The 16,499-nt window shown below is 38.5% G+C and overlaps 1 pseudogene; it reads right to left on the bottom strand.

Annotated features, from left to right (window-relative positions):
• Positions 1-280: 280 nt before the first annotated feature.
• Positions 281-1,576, bottom strand: LOC121822137 (large ribosomal subunit protein eL34-like; annotated as a pseudogene).
• Between the last annotated feature and the right edge of the window lie 14,923 nt (positions 1,577-16,499).

Consider the following 16,499-nt stretch of genomic DNA (forward strand, 5'->3'; position numbering starts at 1 on the left):
CCCATATTCTATAATGAACATAGTTGACCATCTGAAATATTGAATACATGTCTAATATTTTTCTCAAATTTATATTCCAAATGGACATATCAGTCCTTTTCCCCAAACCTAGCACCTTAATTATCTTTCCCATTTCAGCAACTGAAACTGCATTCTTTCAATTGTTCGGTTAAAAATATCATGGATGTCTTTAGATTTTTTCCATTTATTTTCTTTCTATTTATTTATTATTTATTCTTCAGAACAAGCCTTGACTTTTATTACATAAAAAGTGCCATATTTATTTCACTCTCTGACTCTGTCATTGTGCCTTCAACACTTTCACTCGTTCCTGCTCTTCAACAAGGAAAGCTCCTTGATCCTGTTATGGACACACTTAGCGCACACGGAACCATCACAGGCCCTGCTCACATGCTTCTTTGTCTTAGGCACTCTCAGAAGGACTTTAGGTCTTACAGCCTGAACCCCTTGAGGTCTGTCTGGGCACATGTCACGTGATGATTTGGGTGCTTGCCCAACCTTCTTGGCAAATCCTATTGCCAGTGGTTCTAGACAGCCTAGTTTTGTTAGAGGTTGTATTGTAAGAAAGCCTATGGTATGGTATGTCAGCTGTGGGACCATTCTGAGTGCCTCTGGGCACCATCCCTGGAAGAGCCCATTGCTTTTATTACCTATATCCAACCACTTAAGAAATTTTACTGGCATTACCTTGAACACACATGACTGCGATTTCCCTCAAAATGAAGCACTATCTAATGTCTTTACCTGGCTTCCTCTTTCACTTTTCATACACCTTTACCCAAATGTCACTACTCAGTAGATGTCAGTAGAGGACAGGCTGCATCCTTCAACTACAACAGCACCTGTCCCCTTTCCTGTTTTGCTTTTTGTTTCTTTAGCTTCCATTTTTATTTAATTCACTTTATGTTTTACTGAGCCTTTTATATTGAATGCCCTCTCCAAGAAACTAAATTCCATGAGAACAAAATATCTTGTTCCTTTTACCATTGCATGGCATTTAAACAATATTGACTGACATATAGTTGTAACTGACTAAATGTTTGCTGAGTGAACAAATTAGTACTGAAAAAAAAAAAAGATACTGTAGGACCTTGTGTCTGAAGACAAGTGTCCTTGGTTGTTATTTTGGTGGTTCTGTGAGTAAAATTTTGGTTTTATGAAGCTACAGTTTAGTGACAATAGTAACAAGCAAGCACCTGCTGTATATAGAGCAGGAATGCCTTATTCACATCCTTCCTTAACCTGCACAAACAGGAGAAAAAAACTATAATCCTGAGTCATACAGCTGAGACTAAGCAACTCGCTTGAGATCATCTTACCATCGAACGATTTTGCTGGGTTGAAAATCAATTCCACATGACTTCAGGGTTTTTTTTTCCTGTTTTAATACATAGGTTACATTTGACTTTTGGTTGGTGTCTTGGTTAATGAGGCTATTAATACAAGCAATAAACCAACCAGAAAAAAAAAACCCTGAATGATACACCATTAAGCTTGCTGAGTTCATCATTTCTTTTATTACACACACTTGAGTATAATGCAATTTTAATATCATTTTTATTTGTAGAGAAACCCCAGTAGCCAAAATCTAAGGCAATTTTCACTTTTAATTGAAAATTAAAGGTTACATTATATCAAAAGTTGTATGCATATAGTAGTAGGTCTATAATATAAGTATGTGCTTTAGCTGTAAGTATAGTATTTAGTTGTTAAAAGCTGAATTTTATTTGATTTGAATATTTCTCTTGCAAGAAATAAGTAATAAGAAACACTCCTGTGGCTAATTTAATAAAAGCAAATTCTCATGGATGTGTTGCAAATATCTGCTGCGAGGCAGAGCTTGCTTCATTTTATTTTTATTTTTACTCTTTTGTTTCAGCATTCATTACATTGATTGCAATGTAATGGGACACAGAGGCTCTAACAATGGAAAAGAAAATTGGATAGGTGTGTGTGGGAAAATCAGTGGGCCCTTTGCTCCGCATTCTCACTGGAGGCGTGGTTTTGTTTTGGATTTGCAGCTTACTCACTTTGTAACCGTATTAAGGAATATAGATCTTGCTCGATGTTTGAGATGTAATTCAGAACAGTTTCCCCCCTTTGACACATTTTTAGTTATGAGGTAAAATATGTTGATGAATCAATATTATTTCATACATAAAAATTCAGTTTCTAGATAAAAAGTTGACTGCAAACTACTCACGCTGGAGTAATGTAATAGCATAGGCATTGTAAGAATTGATTTCTAAGTCCAACTTTATGTCTGCCTAATGTCTTTGTTTCTTGATATTTTTCTGTGATTATGGAGCAAAATATTCATTCTGTTCTCTTATGAGCATATTGAAATTTTGATGAAGACTTAATATAGGAGAAATTACTTTATAAATGGAAATCTCTATGTAAATAGAAAACAGTGGTTTTGCTTTGTTTGTTACAGTTTAAACGGACTATTAAGTACTTTATCCACAAGTTGATAGATTTGGATTATAACATTCAGAATGTCTTTGATGTTGGTTAGTTAATGGAGAACTTTGTGGAGTGAGAAGTGAGCCAGTGACTGCACTAAAGTTCAGCACCAGTGATGAATTAACGGTCATTTTCCTTTCATTATTAAAACAATTGATTTTTACATGCATATATTTAATTTTTTGTGGATATAAACAAAGCAATAATGCACACTTTAAAACATGAATTTTTGTATTTATAAATAGTGATCAACCAATGTACCAATGTCTGGTTTAGCTTGAGGCTCACATCAGGGTAGGGAGCCCATGGAGATCTAGGGTAGAACTAAGCATGACTAGCCAAAAAATCAATGAAATGATTCTTAATGATATTGTTCTATACTCATGGATTGGTGCCTCACCTAGTTGTCATCAGAGGGGCTTCCTCTGTCATCAGACAGGAGCAGGTGAAGAGTCTCACAGCCAAACATTATACAGAGATAGAGGCTAAATTAAAGATCTCCATGGGGTCCTTCCCTATGGAACTCAGGGAACACCATGGAAGAGGGGCCCTTGGCATTGACCCAATTTTTAATTGAGTTGTTTTCATGATAAGGGTGATCAGTAGATTGGAATCTTCTACATGTAGACATCCAATTTGACCAGCACCATTTGTTGAAGATGCTGTAATTTTTTCCCAATGTGTATTTCTGTCTTCTTTATCAAAAATCATGTGTGGATTTATGTCTAGGTCTTCAATTTTATTCCATTAATTGGCATGCCTGTTTTTGTGCCAATACCATGCTATTTTTATTACTATAGCTCTGCATTACAGCTTGAAATTAGGGTTATTGATACCTTCAGGAGCTATTTTATTATTTAAGAATGTCCTAGCTATCCTGGTTTTTTTTTTTTGTGGTGTGTGTGTGTGTGTGTGTGTGTGTGTGTGTGTGTGTGTGTGTGTGTGTGTTTCTAAGTGAAGCTGGAAATTGTCCTTTCAAGGTCTGAGAAGAATTGTGTTAGAATTTTGATGGTGATCTCAATGAATCTGTATACTGCTTTGGGGAGGATGGCTACTTTTACTATATTAATCCTACCAATCCGAGAGCATAGGAGATCTTTCCATTTTCTGGTGTTTCCTTCAATGCTCTGAAGTTGTTTTTTTTACTAGAGTTACCCCTAGGTATTTTATATTATTTGAGGCTATTGTGAAAGGTGTCCCCCGCTCCGCGCCCCCCTCCCTGACTTCTTTCTCAGTCCATTTGCCAGAAGAATTTGATTTTTGTGAATTAATTTTGTATCTAGTTACTTTGCTCAGTGTGTTTATCAGCTATAGGAGTTTCCTGGTGAATTTTTTTAGGTCACTTATGTATACTATCATATCATTTACCAAAAAGATACTTTGACTTCTTCTTGTCCTATTTGTTACCCCCATGATCTCCTTCAGTTGTCTTTTTACTCTAGGTAAGATTTCATGTACTGTATTGAATAGGTATGGAGAGAGTGGACAACCTTGCCTTGCTACTGATTTTAATGGAAATACTTTGAGTTTCTCTTCATTTAAGTTGACATTGTCTATGGGCTTGCTATACACTGACTTTATTATATTGAGGTATGTCCTTTGTATCTCTAATTATCCAGGACTTTTATCATGAAGTGGTATTGGAGTTTGCTAAAAGGTCTTTTTTGCCTCTAATGAGATGTTCACATGGTGTTTGTCTTTCAGTTTGTTTATATGGTGGATTACATTTATTAATTTACATATGGTGAACCATCCCTGCATCTCTGGGATGAAGCCTACTTGATCATGGTAGATGATCTTTTTGATATGTCCTTGGATTTGTTTTTTGAGAATTTTGATATCTATGTTCATAAGGGAAATTGGTCTATAATTCTCTTTCTTTGTTGGGTCTTTATGTGGTCTGAGTATCAGGATACCTATGGTCTTATAAAAGAGTTGGGCAATGTTCCTCTGTTTTTATATTGTGGAATAATTTGAAGAGTACTGGCATTAACTCTGTTTTGAAAGTCTGATAGAATTCTGATGTTCCTGGGCTCTTTGACTTTTATTAATTACTACTTCTATTTTACTATGGATTTTAGTTTTGTTTAAATTGCTTATGTGATCTTGATTTAACATTGGCAAGTGGTATGTATTGAAAAAATTATTCATTTCTTTTAGATTTTCCCCATTTGGTAGAGTGCAGGCTTTTAAAGTATGTGCTTATGATTTTCTAGATTCCCTCAGTGTCTGTTGTTTTGTTGCCCCTTTCTTCTCTAATTTTGCTACTTTGGACTTTTCTCTTTCTGCCTTTTAGTTAATTTGGCTAAGGGTTTGTCAATCTCATTGATTTTTCTCAAAACTAATTCGTTTCATTGTAATTTTTTTGTTTCTATTTTATTGATTTCAGCTCAGAGTTTAATTATTTCTTGCCATCTACTCCTTTGTGGTCTGATTTATTCTTTTTGTTCTAGAGCTTTCAGGGGTGCTGTTAAGTTACTAGTATGAGAGCACTAGTTTCTTTTTTTAAATGTAGGCACTTAGTGCTATGAACTTTCCTTCTAGATTCACCTTTATTATGCCCCATACGTTTGAATATGTTGTGTCTTCATTTTCATTGAATTCTAGAAAGTCTTTAATTTCTGTCTTGACCCTTTTTTCATTTAGTAGCGAGTTCAGTTTATAAGCTTTCTTTTGTTTTGATTTAATCTGTGGTGGTCAGATAAAATACAGGGTGCTATCTCAATTTTCTTTTATCTGTTGAGACTTGCTTTGTGTCTTAGTATGTAGCCAGTTTTGGAGAGAATTCCATGAGGAGCTGAGAAGAAGATTTTTTTTTGTGTGTTTGGGTGAAATGGTCAACATGTAATTTATGCTATAGTAGTGTTTCTTTGATAAACTTGTCCTGTAGGATAATGCTTTTGTACAGTGGTTTAAAAAAACACTGCTTGGCCAGTAGCCAGGCAGGAAGTATAGGTGGGATAAGCAGATAAGGGGAATGCTGGGAAGAGGAAGTCTGAGTCAGGAGGTGCCAACCTGCCCTCCAGGGAGCAGCATGTAATGGCACACAGGTAAAGCCATGGAAAACGTGGCGACATATAGATTAACAGAAATGGGCTGAGTTTAAGTGCAAGTGCTAGTCATTATTAAGCCTGAGCTAGTGGCTGAGCAGTTTTAATTAATATAAGCCTCTGTGTGTTCATTTGGGTCTGAGCAGCTGCAGGACCTTGAGGCCATGGGAGGCGGGTGGGTACAGGAAAACTTTCAGCTACAAACTTGGGTGGCCTTGTGTTTGGTGCACAGATGTTAAGAATTGTAATGCCCTCTTGATGAGTATATAGTGTCCTTTCTTATCATCTCTGATTAGTTTTAGTTTACAGTCCATCTTGTCAGATATTAAAATGGCTGCAGCAGCTTGCTTCTTAGGGTTATTTTCTTGGAATGTCTTTTTCTATCCTTTTATCCTGAGGTGATGTCTGTCCTTGATGTTAAGGTGTGTTTCTTGGATGGAGCAGATGGATAGATCCCCATTTTTGAATCCATTCTGTTAGTCTGTATCTTTTTTGGGAGGGAATTGAGACCATTGATGTTGAGAGATATTAATAAAGTATTTGTTGATTCGATTTATTTTGTTGTTGTGGTGTAGGTTTTTGCCTTTGTTTTGATTTGTCTGATATTTCTCTCTCTCTCTCTCTCTCTCTCTCTCTCTCTCTCTCTCTCTCTCTCTCTCCCTCTCCCTCTCCCTCTCCCTCTCCCTCTCTCCCTCCCTGTCTCTCTCTCCCTCTCTCTCTACCTTCTTCTCTCTCTCTCTCTCTCTCTCTCTCTCTCTCTCTCTCTCTCTCTCTTTCTCTCTCTCTCTGTTTGGGTGTAGTTAATTTCTTCAGTGTCTTCTGTCAAGCTGTATTCGTTGATACTGTTAAATTTGTGTGTTTTTTTAACGGAATGTTTTATTTTCTCTATCTATTGTGATTGAATGTTTTGATGGGTTTGGTAGTCTTAGCTGTAATATATGGTCTCTTAGAGTTTGTAGAACATCTCTCTAGGCTCTTCTGGCTTTTAGAGTCTCCACTGAGAAGTCAGGCATTATTCCACTAGGTCTGCCATTATTGGTTACTTGGTCTTTTTCTGTTGCAACTTTTAATATTCTTTCTTAGTTTTGTGAGTTTAGTATTTTGATTATTATGTGCTGTGAGGAATGTCCTTTCTGTTCCAGTCTATCTGGTGCTCTCTATTTCTGTTGTTCCTTGATAGGCATCTCCTTCTCAAAGTCAGTGAACTTTTCTACTCCGAATTTTTTGTAAATGTTTTTTGTGCCTTTGACTTGGATTTCTTCTTCTTCCATTCCCATTATTATTTGGTCTTTTCATAGTGTCCCAGGTTTTTTGGATGTTTTGTGCCAGAATATTTTTTAAATTTAACATGCTCTTTGGCTGATATAGCCATTTCTTCTATCATGTCTTCAGTGCCCAAGATTCTTTCTTCCATCTCTTGTATTCTGTTGATGAAACTTGTCTCTGAGGTTCTTGTTTGAATTCCTAAATTTTTTATTTCCAGACTTCCCTCAGTTGGGTTTTCTCCACTGATTCTATTTTCACTTTCATTTGAACTTTTTTATTCATTTCCTCCACTGTTTGTGTTTTCATAGATTTCTTTAAGGGATTTATTAATTTCCTCTTTAGGGTCCTCTATAATATCCATAAAGTCTTCTTTAAGGTCTTTGTCTTGTGCTTCAACTATGTTGCAACACTCTGGGCCTACTGTGGTAGGTTGCTGGGAGACATTGTCTTGGCTATTGTTGATGTTGTTTTTATGCTGGCATCTAGGCATCTGGGGTTGAGAAGATTGTAATTCTAGGTGCTGATATCTAGTCTCGTCTTTGTTGGGTAGGCATTTTGTTCCTTGTTTTCTGTTGCTCTTTTTGGTTCTTAGAAGGTATTATGCCTGGTAGGGAGTTCTTCTGGCATCATGCCAGGTGGTGGTTCAGGTACCAGTAGATAGAAACCTACAGGTTTCTAGGTATTGTGATCTGACACTTAGGAATGGGAATGGGCTGGGAAGGGAGGCCAAAGGGGGTCCAAAATGAAGAAGGATAACAGGGTGTTCTACCAGGATCTCTTAGTCCCCTGGGAATGGGGGCAGATCATGAGGAGAGGCCAGAACTGTTGGTCTGCTGCAGAGCTGAGGATGAGAGTCGGGGATTGGATTTGGAGGAGAGGAGGGAGCAGTGAAGATCTGCAGTTAGCCTACCTGCTTCCCTGGTCAGAGTGGCTTGTATACTTTTCATTACTAATTGAGCCAAAGTATTTTTGTGGAGGTGTGTTGTCCTTCTGCCCTATTAATGTCACAGTGGAAGCTTTGCTGCAGATGTCCCATATTGTAGCAGATGGTTTTCTTGTAGGTTCTAGTGGATTCACTAATGGTGAGGCAAAACCTGGCTAATTTCCAACTCTACAGTTTCTAATATTTGGATGTCATTGTTTTTTGCTTCATAAAGTCTGTGGGAAAAATAAGTCAGACAGGTGCTGTTTTTCTTTACTCTGGGTGCCTATTGTGCCCTTCAGCTTATTTTCTCCAATCTTCTTTTTTTCAGTCAGATAGGTACATCTTTATGGTGTACAGCTTTTCTTTTAACACATCTTATGAACCCACCACCATCTTTCTGCTGCAATGAAACTCGAAGGAGGAAATAACTAGTGTAGGAGAACATGAATGACATATTGTTTTAATATTTTCAAAAGAACCATCTGCATCATGCAAACCAAAACTAACAACAAATGGAGTCTCCCAGTTGGGATAAGATAGTAGCCTGATCTTCCTGATGATGCATGCAGGGATATTGGAGCAGGATGAAGTTGCAGAAGTGAGTTAGCAATTATTGAAAAGTTGTTTAAGGGGGTGACTGGTAGTGAGTGGTGAGAGGGTATGGGATAATTAAAGGTGATGCCAGGGTTCTGTGAACTCACTCTATGTGTCAGCACCTGTCATAGCCAATTTCACCTAAGCCTTTCACTAATATTTTAAGATTGGTTTAATCTAATTTTTTTCTTGTTTTTTTTCGAGATGGGTTTTCTCTGTGTGGCCCTGACTCTCCTGGAACTAGCTCTGTAGACCAGGATGGCTTTGAACTCAGAGGGCCACCTACCTGCCTCTGCTTCTTGGGTGCTTGGATTAAAGTGTGCACCACCACTGCCCAGCTAGATTGGTTTAATTTTTAAAATCACAGAGAAGTTTCAAGTAATTTTACCAGGGGCAGTATATGGTTCAATATGAATTCTAAACTTGTGTTAATTCTGTGAAATGTTTTATAGGGACTAGAGAAGGGCCAAAGCAGTCTACAAGGACTGTACTATACCTCACTAATGCAGATGCAAAGAGGTTGCATAGGCTGTTATGCCTGGTGAGAAAATTACCCAGTTAAGTCATAACTGTACATATTTTTGTTTGATTAAAATCTTGTCAATAGACTCATAGGCATAGTGATTATTCCTTATTCTTCACACTTCTGGAAAAACCACACCTGTAAGCAAGATAAAGTTTAGAATTCACAAAGGAGCTAGCTAGAAATGTACAGCAGTGTTTTGGGAGAAACAAAACCTTTTTAGCAAAAGGCTTGAAAATACGATGCTATAAAAACTTAAATTGGGCTCAGAAATCCTCGAGACTTTGATCTAAATCAAAGGTTTTTGGGTAGCGTATGGATTTTTTTCTTCTGCGATCTGCTGCAAGCCATAGATTGAAAGAAATTTCACACAGATATGATTATCACAGTCCCAATAAACCATTTTCTTTCTTGAGCCGCAGTCCATTAGTCAGTGTTCTGTGCAAACAGGTACTCAGCCTTAGTGACACCATAGCTGAGTTTGACAAAGTCGTCTTCAAAGTGTGTGTGTGTGTGTGTGTGTGGTTTACAAGTGTTCATGAGAAAATCTTACCAGCACAAGCCTTAATAAATAACTTTATTTAGATGTAAGTAGAATGGTTTTATATTGAATGGCTTGGAAAAGGGAATTTTGACTCCCCCTCTTTGTTTTTAACTTAACAAGAAAACATAACTAATATTTGAAACAGCTTCAAGCTATAACATAGCTTCATATTTAAAGCTATAATCACAATTTCCCAAATGTACTTCTTATTAGCAAAGCACTAAAAACCTTACCTCTACAAATTATTTTACTTTTAATTTATTCTAAATCTATATATCTCATTATTGTACACTGTAAAAAATATATGCAAGTAGAAATTGTACTGGCTACTTTTATGTCAAGTTGATACAAGCTAGAGTCATCAGAGAGGAGGGAGCCTCAACTGAGAAAATGCCTCTCTAAGATTGGACTGTAGGGCATTTTCTTAATTAGTGATTGGTGGGGGACAGCCCTGCCCATTTTGGGTGGTGCAGTTCCTGGGCTGATGGTCCTAGCTTCTATAAGAAAGCAAGCTGAGAAAGCCACAAGGAGCAAAATAGTAAGCAGCACCCTTCCATGGCTTCGGCATCAGTCCCTGCCTCCAAGTTCCTGTCCTGTCTTCGTCTGATGATGAACTGTGATGTGGAAGCATAAGCTGAACAAACCCTCTCATCTCCAAGTTTCTTAGTCATGGTGCTTCACTACAGCAATAGTAACCCTACCTAAGACAGAAACTTAGGGTAGAAATTAAAGTGAGATAAACATTGAAAATATTTTGCTTTCACTGAAAATGCTAGTATTATTATCAGAAATAGAATATATTTCATTCAAATTGAAAATTTTGGTTTGGTCATCCCTGCATGTTTCCCCATGATGATCCTGATGCACTTGCTCATAGAATCCCTCTTCTCTCTCTTTGACTGAACTCCTTGAGCTCTGTTTGGTGTTTGGCTGTGGATCTTTGCATCTGCTTCCATCAGTCATTGGAGAAAAGTTCTGTGATGACAGTTAGGGTATTCACTGGTCTGATCTCTGGGGCAAGCCAGTTCAGTTCAGGCACCCTCTCCACTATTGCTAGTAGTCCAGGCTGAGGTCATTCTTGGGGTTTCCTGCAGGCAACTTCCCCAGCACCAGGTTTCTCTCTATCCCCATGATCTCTCTCTCTATCATGGTATCTCTTTTATTGCTTTCCCTCCTCCATCCCTGTTCCAGTTCAACCATCTCATTCTTATGTTCTCATCCCCTTTCCCCTACCCTCCATTGCCTACCCCTAATCCCCAGTTTACTCATGGAGATCTCATTTATTTCCCCTTCCCAGGGTGGTCCATACGTCCCTCTTTGGGTCTTCCATGTTAGTTAGCTTCTCTGGAGTTGTGGGTTGATGCCTGATTAGCCTTTGCTTTACATCTAGTATCCACTTATGAGTGGGTACATACCATATTTGTCCTTCTGAGTTGGGTTACCTCATGCAGGATGATATTTTCTAGTTCCATCCATTTGCCTGCAAATTTCATGACATCATTGTTTTTCTCTGCTGAGTAGTACTCCATTGTGTATATGTACCACATTTTCTTAATCCATTCTTCAGTTGAGGGGTATCCAGGTTCTTGCTATTATGAAACATGCAGGGACGACCAAACCAAACTAGAGGGAACTCATAAAAGTTGGATCAATGGCTGTGGAGCCTACATGGGACTGGACTAGGCCCTTTGCATGGTGAGACAGTTGTGTAGCTTGGTCTGCTGGTGGTAGGATCAGAATCCATCTCTGGTGCATGAGCAGGCTATTTGGAGCCCACTACCTATGATGGGACACCTCGTGCAGCCTTGAGGCAGGGGGAAGGGCTTGGATTTGCCTCTACTGGATGTGCCTCCCCATGGGAGGCCTTGCCTTCTTGTGGGTGTGAGTGGGAGTGGTTTGGGAGGGGGAGGCTGGGGAGGGGCAGGAGGAGGGAAGAAAGGGATCTTTGATTGGTATGTAAAATGAATGAAAAAATTTTCTTAATTAAAAAAATAGAAAATGAAAAGAAAAGAAAATATTGGCTAACACCATAGTGTTGTTATTTTAAAGTCTGATCCTAAGCTGAATTTATTTCAACACTTGACTTTAATAAGATGATAGCTCATGAGGATATCTCTTAAAGGTAACAAATTGCTCCTTGTCTGTGTTTATTAATCATGGAACTCATGAAAAATTCACCTATAAATTTCACAAGCTTTTGAATTTAAAAGCACTAATTTTGAACATTTTAAAAATTAAAATGCTTTTCGTTTGCATACCAAAAATTTAAAAGTATTATTCTATAGCAAGACAAAAATATTTATGGAATCTTTTCAGACTTTTTGTCTGTTGAGTTTCAAAATGTGTTAGAAATTTTTAGACTGTTTCAAATGTAAAGATGTGAAGCTTTTGCCATCACTTTAAAGCAAGAGATACCATGGGAATGGAAACATTATCAGGCATTAGTCTTAAAAATACTGTTTTATTTTGTAAACAAGTTGGCTACTTACTTCCTAAAACTCCTTGAAATGCTAAAAGGATTTATTACATGCATTTCCTCCTTCATTTCAAGTGATTTATTAAGTCTGTGAATTTTCCTTTATAGAAAGTACTTCTTTTTTTAATTAAAAAAGAAAAAACCACCCCCTTCTCCCCTCCAACTCCTCCCACACCCCACCACTCCCTCTCAGATTCACTACCTTTTCTTCTTTAATTATTATTGTTGTGAACATGCACACACACATGTGCCTACACAACTTGCTGAGTCCATTTAGTGTTGCTCATGTGTACACTGTTCAATGCTGATCACTTGAGATTGGATAGTCTATCAGGGACTCATCCTTGGAGACCACTGCTTCTTCCTCAGCGCCTATTGACTGCTTATATGTCTTTATCCAGGAGTAGAGTCTTGTGAGATTTCCTTCATCCACACTGGCATGTCAATTGGTGCTTTCATGGCACAGATCTTGTTTAGGTGACCATATTGTAGAGATTTTCTTTTTTCTTTTTGGTTTTTCGAGACAGGGTTTCTCTGTGTAGCTTTGCGCCTTTCCTGGAACTCACTTGGTAGCCCAGGCTGGCCTCGAACTCACAGAGATCCGCCCGCCTCTGCCTCCCGAGTGCTGGGATTAAAGGCGTGCGCCACCACCGCCCGATTTTCTGGGTGCAATTCCCTGTCATGCGTATACCACTACTATCTTGTAGTAGATGTTCTATTCCTCTGGCTCTCACAATCTTTCTGCCCTCTCTTCCATGATGTCCCCTGGGTCTTAGCATCAGCAGAGGGCAGGCACTCCATGATTAGTTGCATTTTGACTTGTTTTGGATTCCTTTATGGTCTGTCTGCTGCAAAAAGGGGTGTCTTAGATGAGGGGGTGAGAACTGCACTTATTTGTGGATGTAAGGATAGGTATTTAGAATGCAGGTGGGAATTATACTAGCTTAGGAAAGTGGCAAGAGTTCTTCTCTGTGGTCCATGACTTCACCAGTCACCCACAGGCAGTTGCTTAGCTTAATAGTATCAGGCACAAATTCCTTCCTATTATGAAGGCCTTAAGAGGAGTAAATGGGAGGATTTGAAGGGGGAAGGAGAAAGGGGAAGAGCTACATGTACAACAAATAAAAATAAAGACATATTTCTTCCCATTGCTACAGAATGTTAGTGTATATACCACACATTTTGTGGGTTGCTTGTGTATTTTAGGTCCACCATGTGATTAGCTAGAAATTGAATGTTTCATGTTCTTACACCATGGATCTCAACCAAAAGACTACTGTAATCATTTGGAAATTATTTTATGTATGTATGTATGTATGTATGTATGTATGTATTTAACATGTAATCTTTCTAAGATTTATTAAGAAAGAATATAAAAGTACAAAATCAAGAATTATTTCCTATAGCAGCTGCGTATCATATAGATTAGATACATGATTTATGAGCAGAATCATAAGGTTTAGTAAATAAAGTTTTAAATCTACAAATTAGGTCTACTCAAGGCACTGACAGCATTTACAAACCACCTTTGGGAGACATTGCTATGATATTATTTAATTTAATACTGAAGTACCTCATTTTGAGTCAATTCATATATATATATATATGTATATATATGTATATATCTCACATTTCTCTTCCTTTCTATATCACAGATTTATACAAATATAACTTAATTATACAATTAAAACACTTACATTCCAAACTTAAATTATTAAGTATAAATTGGATTTTTGGGTGCCTTATAAAACTTCAGCTTTGTCAACATTGCTGAAAAACAAAATAAAAAAACCATATGGCAGAGATTAGATCTATGGTGATGTCTGCCATCGATTTCAATGCACTAGGACTTTCTCCCATTTTGGAGGCCAGGGTTGACAGGGCAGCCCAGGCTTTCCTAAATAAGTGTTGTAGCCTGACTGGCATCCTGCCTCTGCTTTGTTCCTCTCCTTAACAGGAGGTGCAGTTTCCTGAGACTTAATAGTTAGCTGTCACGTGACTGGGAAACCACCAACAGAAGTAAAAGGCTTAACTGGCTGCTACAGTTTATATTGTTTGTTTGTTTGTTTGAGTTTTAGAAAGTAGGAATGTCAAGGATGAGGCAGAGAGGGGACAGGGAGAAACCAGGAGTCAGGGTCAGCATGGGAGAGGAGATGCCAATTCAAGCATCTCCTTAATCTGCAAAGACCTTCATTTAGAAATCACTATTTCTTTTTTGACTTGTGAATTAGGGAAACTAGTTTGGTTTTAACAAATAGACAAACCGGACCACTTATTCATGTTAACAGCCCTCTTTCAGGTGCCTTTTCTTCTGTGCGAAAACTGGACATGCCTTCCAACACGGTTGTCATCTTTCTTTCTTTCTTTCTTTCTTTCTTTCTTTCTTTCTTTCTTTCTTTCTTTCTTTCTTTCTTTCTTTCTTTCTTTCTTTCTCTCTCTCTCTCTCTCTCTCTCTCTCTCTCTCTCTCTCTCTCTTTCTTTCTGTCCCTTCCTTCCTTCCTTCCTTCCTTCCTTCCTTCCTTCCTTCCTTCCTTCCTTCCTTCCTTCCTTCCTTCCTTTCTTTTTCTTTCCTATGAAAGCTATTTTATTGTAATTAGTCAATGACATTAATTGTGCAAATTCATTCATTTAATTGTCAGCTTTCTTCAAGACACAACTGTAATAGTTGTTCCTCGCTGGGTGTGTCAGTATGCACAGCCTTGTCCAGAGTCTGCCCTGTGTCCATCCCAAATGCAGGTTTGAGCTTACAGACATCTTGCATTTGGTTTTGTTCAAAAGATTCATTTCTTTCCTCCAGATGAGGTGAAAATCTTTTGTACTAGATGGATTAACCAAGGAACACAAAGCAAGAAACCGAACAGGAGCAGAGCGAGAGCACGGTTCTCTTCAGATACACTCGTTTAAACACATTCAGTCTGAGTGGGCTGGAAGTTTACCTGTCACCCTTTACTTTGCGGGAGAGATCTAAATTGCACTGAGGTGAATGCAGTGAGCAGACAGACTGCTCCATGGTCCGGAGGGGAGTTTCAGGCTGTCCGGAGAGGCAGCCCCTCGGGTGGCAGCTGTTTATGAGTATGTGTCTGCATAGGGGGCTGGATGTGATCGTAGGTTCCTGTGGAGGCTAGAAGTGTCAGATCACCTGGAATTACAGATGGTTGTGAGCCACCACGTGAGTACTGGGAATTGAAATCCAGTCCTGTGCAGGAGCAGTAAGTGCTCTAATCCACCGGGCCTATCTCTTTGCCATAATTGTTTGTTGTTGGTCATCAAATGGGCTGCTAATAAGGATGTTTTAAATTGTGTTATTTTTAACATGAGGTTTCTTGTACTCTGCACTGGACTTGCAGAGGGTCTAAAAGTAGAGGAAACAGAAGAGAGGGCAAAGTTAACATTTGACTACAAAGTTTGAGCCATGAGTTAATGGCTGTTTGCAAATCTATGTGCTCTTTTTCTAGTAAGCCAATTCTTCCCAAATCATTAAGCAATTATACAATACATTGTTTAAACATTTCAGGCAGAAATATTTTCCGAAGGGCTTGAAATGAACATTTCATTGTTTTTTATCATTTGAGAAGAAAGATCTTGTTCATTGCCTATGAACAGTTTTTTAATTTTTTTAAAAAAATTTTCAGCTAAGGAGACAATGATAACATGTTTCTCCCCCTTCTTCCTCCGGCCATTCCTCTTTTTGGTGGGGTGATGTTGTTGTTGGTGGTGTATGTGCGAATGCATGTGCCTGTGTGTGTACATGCGGAGGCCAGAGGAAGATGTGAACTATCTTCTTCTATTACTCCTTCACCTTATTTTTTGAGGCAGAGTCTTTCCCTGAACCCAAAGCTCACCTTTCAGTGAGGCTGGCTGGGCACTAAGCTTGTAGAACCTGCTTACTTCTGCCCATCAGTGCTGGGGTTACAGGCAGGCAGCCATTCCTGGCTTTTACATCGGTGCTTGGGGATTTGAACTCAGGACTTTTGATTTCACAGTAAGTCCTCAGCTCCACAAACGTGTTTTTCTCATGTTGGGAAATTTGAGATTCTCTCTATTGGCTATTTTAAAAGATTCAAGTAAGTATGTCTAATGAATAAGCACAGCTTAGGCATTAGATGAAAGAAATTTCTCCTGCAAATGCTAAAATGTAATCTTTGATTTGAGCCCTTTCTTGCATTGGAACCTTTCTTATACACTCAAAAAATAGGCAGATTGTTTTCTATTTCTGTGCCCAGATCTATTTTTCATTCTTCCCCTTCTGCTGCATGCCTCAGGAATGTCAGCCCTGTGGGTTGCATCCACGGTCTCCTTGCAGTCTGTATTTTAATTGAGCTTGGCCGTTGGAGGCTGTCAGCCCAGATGGTGCAGATGGTACTTTTTTTCTTTCTTTCACCTTTTCTCACTGTATTTTCTTCACCAGCCGAGAGGAAAGCCCGAGTTTGGGTTGTGGGTTGTGGCTCTTTCTCTTCGAAGTGTGTTGCTATAGATGAACCCCTGAGTGACTGGGTCCAAATCATTTCTTTCATGGAGTCCTCCACTAGGAATGACTACCATTCCCATCAGGCTGTGATTATTTTATTACTTACTTTGTTAGTTCCTTTTTCTTCTCCCCCTTTATCTCTTATATTTGAAGATGCCAGACGGTG

Source organism: Peromyscus maniculatus, chromosome 13 (genome assembly GCF_049852395.1).
Source record: "Peromyscus maniculatus bairdii isolate BWxNUB_F1_BW_parent chromosome 13, HU_Pman_BW_mat_3.1, whole genome shotgun sequence".
Classification (NCBI taxonomy): Eukaryota; Metazoa; Chordata; class Mammalia; order Rodentia; family Cricetidae; genus Peromyscus; species Peromyscus maniculatus.